The sequence below is a fragment of the Tachyglossus aculeatus genome, chromosome 22 (assembly GCF_015852505.1).
Source record: "Tachyglossus aculeatus isolate mTacAcu1 chromosome 22, mTacAcu1.pri, whole genome shotgun sequence".
Classification (NCBI taxonomy): domain Eukaryota; kingdom Metazoa; phylum Chordata; class Mammalia; order Monotremata; family Tachyglossidae; genus Tachyglossus; species Tachyglossus aculeatus.
In genome coordinates, this window is record NC_052087.1 from 56,445,643 (window position 1) to 56,450,243 (window position 4,601).

At 44.8% G+C, this 4,601-nt stretch overlaps 1 pseudogene; it reads left to right on the forward strand.

The window, feature by feature from the left end:
- The first annotated feature begins 545 nt into the window (after positions 1-545).
- Positions 546-599, forward strand: LOC119944429 (annotated as a pseudogene).
- Positions 600-4,601: the final 4,002 nt, after the last annotated feature.

Genomic DNA, 4,601 nt, shown 5'->3' on the forward strand with positions numbered 1-4,601 from the left:
ATAGTAAGCACTTAATAAATGCCATCATTATTATTATTATAAAATAATGATGGTGGTGGTGATGGCAGTGGTGGTGATGTGACTGATCAATCAATCAGTTATATTTATTGAGCACTGTACGAAGCGCTTAGTACAATACAAAAGAATTAGCAGACATGGTCCTTAGAGAAGCAGGGTGGCTTAGTGGAAAGAGCCCGGGCTTCGGAGTCAGAGATCATGGGTTCTAATCCCGGCTCTGCCACCTGGCAGTTGTGTGCTTCTCTGCACCTCAGTTACCTCATCTGTAAAATGGGCATTAAGATTATGAGCCTTGCATCTACCACGGCGCTTGGCACATAGTAAGCGCTTCACAAATACTATTATTCTTATTAGGTAAGCAGCGTGGCATAATGGAACGAGACCGAGCTTGGGAGTCAGAGGTTGTGGGTTCTAATCCTGGCTCCACCACGTGTTTGCTATGTGGCTTTGGGCAAGCCACTTAACTTCTCTGCATCTCAGTTACCTCATCTGGAAAGTGGGGATTAAGACTGTAAGCCCCAAGTGGGACATGGCCCCTGCGCAAGGATGACACACAAATTCGTGAAGCGTTCCATATTTTTTAGCCCCTTCCTTCCTCTCCCCCTCGTCCCCCTCTCCATCCCCCCGCCTTACCGCCTTCCCCTCCCCACAGCACCTGTATATATGTATATATGGTTGTACATATTTATTACTCTGTTTATTTATTTATTTATTTATTTTACTTGTACATTTCTATCCTACTTATTTTATTTTGTTGGTATGTTTGGTTCTGTTCTCTGTCTCCCCCTTTTAGACTGTGAGCCCACTATCGGGTAGGGACTGTCTCTATGTGATGCCAATTTGTACTTCCCAAGCGCTTAGTACAGTGCTCTGCACATAGTAAGCGCTCAATAAATACGATTGATTGATTGATTGATTGATTGACAACCTGATTACCTTGTGTCTACCCCAGCACTTAGAATAGTGCTTGGCACCCAGTAAGTCTTCACAAATACCATGATTGTTATTAATATTATTAAAAATAATTAATGATAACTGTAACATGGTGTTGGTGGGGATAATGATGACATTCATTCAATCATATTTATAATAATAATAATAATAATGATGATGATGACATTTATTAAGTGCTTACTATGTGCAAAGCACTGTTCTAAGCACTCAGGAGGTTACAAGGTGATGAGGTTGTCCCACGGTGGGCTCACAGTCTTCATCCCCATTTTACAGATGAGGTAACTGAGGCCCAGAGAAGTGAAGTGACTTGCCCAAAGTCACCCAGCTGACAATTGGCAGAGCCGGGATTTGAACCCATAACATCTGACTCCAAAGCCTGTGCTGTTTTCCACTGAGCCACGCTGCTTCTCTGAGCACTTACTGTGTGCAGAGCACTGTACTAAGCGCTTGAGCGGTGTTGGTGGTAATGGTGGTGGTGTCATCTGTCTACATGTTTTGTTTCACCTGTCTACATGTTTTGTTTTGTTGTCTGTCTCCCCCTTCTAGACTGTGAGCCTGTTGTTGGGTAGGGACCGTCTCTATATGTTGCCGACTTGTATTTCCCAAGCGCTTAGTACAGTGCTCTGCACACAGTAAGCGCTCAATAAATACGATTGATTGATTGATTGATTGCCGACTTGTACTTCCCAAGTGCTTAGTACAGTGTTCTGTGCACAGTAAGCACTCAGTAAATACAGTTGAATGAATGAATTAATGGTGGTGATGGAGGTGGTGAAGGTGACTGTGATAGTGATGATGGTGGTCATGGTGAGGACGATCATGATCACGGTAATAATAATAATAATAATGATGGCATTTGTTAAGTGCTTACTATGTGCAAAGCACTGTTCTAAGCGCTGGGGGGTATACAAGTTGATCAGGTTGCCCCACATGGGACTCACAGTCTTAATCACCATTTTACAGATGAAGTAACTGAGACACAGAGAATCAATCAATCGTATTTATTGAGCGCTTACTTTGTGCAGAGCACTGTACTAAGCGCTTGACCGAGAAGTGAAGTGACTTGCCCAAAGTCACACAGCTGACAAGCGGCAGAGCCGGGATTAGAACCCATGACCGCTGACTCCCAAACCCGGGCTCTTTCCACTGAGCCATGACCGTGATGATAGTGGTCACAGTGTTGATGAGAACGGTGACAATAGTGATTATCACAATGATGACGGTGAGCGCGGTGGTGATCACGACAGTCCCACTGCCCCCCCTTCAGAGCCCTACTGAAGGCTTGCCTCCTCCAGGAGGCCTTCCCAGACTAAGCCTCCCTTTTCCTCAGCTCCCTCTCTGTCGCCCCGACTCTATTCCTTTGTTTTCCCCCTTCCCCACCCCACAGCACTTGTGTGAATATGTGCATCTCTATAATTCTATTTATTTATATTAATGATGTATATATATATCTCTAATTCTATTTATTTATATTATATTTATATCTCTCTTCCTCCCTTCAAGGCCCTGCTGAGAGCTCACCTCCTCCAGGAGGCCTTCCCAGACTGATCACCTTCCTTCCTCTCCCCCCTCGTCCCCCTCTCCATCCCTCCATCTTACCTCCTTCCCTTCCCCACAGCACCTGTATATATGGATATATGTTTGTACATATTTATTACCCTATTTATTTATTTTACTTGTACATATCTATTCTATTTATTTTATTTTGTTAGTATGTTTGGTTTTGTTCTCTGTCTCCCCCTTTTAGACTGTGAGCCCACTGTTAGGTAGGGACTGTCTCTGTATGTTGCCAATTCATACTTCCCAAGCGCTTAGTACAGTGCTCTGCACATAGTAAGTGCTCAATAAATATGATTGATGATGATGATGATGATATTGATGCTATTGGGGCCTGCTTACTTATTTTAATAATTACGGTATTTGTTAAGCACTTACTATATACCAAGCACTGTTCTAAGCACTGGGGTAGATACAAGGTAATCCGACTGTCCCACGTGGGGCTCACAGTCTTAATCCCCATTTTACAGGTGAGATGACTGAGGCACAGAGAAGTGAAGTGACTTGCCCAAGACCACACAGCTGCCAAGTGGCGGAGGCAGGATTAGAACCCACGTCCTCTGACTCCCAAACCCGTGCTAATTCCACTAAGCCAGGCTGCTTCTCTAATGATTTGTTTTGTTGTCCGTCTTCCCCCTTCTAGACTGTGAGCCCGTCGTGGGCAGGGATTGTCTCTCTTTGTTGCTGAATTATAATAATAATAATAATATTAATGGTATTTATTAAGCATTTAATATGTGCCAAGCACTGTTTGAAACAATGGGATGGATACAAGGTAATCAAGTTATCCCATGTGGGGCTCACAGTCTTAGTCCCCATTTTCCAGATGAGATCACTGAGGCCCAGAGAAGTGAAGTGACTTGCCCAAAGTCTCAAAGCTGACAAGTGGCGGAGCCGGGACTAGAACACATGACTTCCGACTCCCAAGCCCGGGTTCTTTCCAAGCGCTTAGTACAGTGAGCCCACTGTTGGGTAGGGACTGTCTCTATATGTTGCCAACTTGTACTTCCCAAGCGCTTAGTACAGTGCTCTGCACACAGTAAGTGCTCAATAAATACGATTGATTGATTGATTGATTGATTGCTCTGCACACAGTAAGCACTCAATAAATACCATTGAATGAATGAATGATGATGATGGTGATGATGATGATGGTATTCTTTAAGCGCTTACTATGTGCCAAGCACTGTTCTAAGCGCTGGGGGAGATACAAGGCCATCAGGTTGTCCCTTGTGGGGCTCACAGTCTTAATCATTCATTCATTCAATCATATTTATTGAGCGCTTACTGTGTGCAGAGCACTGTACTAAGCGCTTGGGAAGTACAAGTTGGCAATATAGAGAGATGGTCCCTACCCAACAATGGGCTCACAGTCTAGAAGCAGCGTGGCTCAGTGGAAAGAGCCCGGGCTTTGGAGTCAGAGGTCATGGGTTCAAATCCCGGCTCCGCCACTTGTCAGCTGTGTGACTTTGGGCAAGTCACTTCACTTCTCTGGGCTTCAGTTACCTCATTTGTAAAATGGGGATGAAGACTGTGAGCCCCCCGTGGGACAACCTGATCACCTTGTAACCTCCCCAGTGCTTTGCACATAGTAAGTGCTTAATAAATGCCATTATTATTATTATTATTATTATTATTAGAAGGGGGAGACAGACAACAAAACGAGGGAACTGAGGCACGGAGAAGTCATTAAGTGAAGGTGGTGGTAGAGTTGACGGTAATGGTGGCAGTGGTGAGAGTGGTGGTGGCAACCTTAGAGAAGCAGCGTGGCTCAGTGGAAAGAGCCCGGGCTTTGGAGTCAGAGGTTATGGGTTCAAATCCCAACTCTGCCAATTGCCAGCTGTGTGACTTTGGGCAGGTCACTTTACTTCTCTGTGCCTCAGTTCCCTCGTCTGTAAAATGGGGATTAAGACTGTGAGCCCCCCGTGGGACAACCTGATCACCTTGTAACCTCCCCAGTGCTTAGAACAGTGCTTGACACATAGTAAGCACTTAATAAATGCTATCATAAAAAAAAACTCCTTGAAAGTGCCAGGCAAGAAAGCATGTCCGGTGCCCGGCGGGCTCTGGGA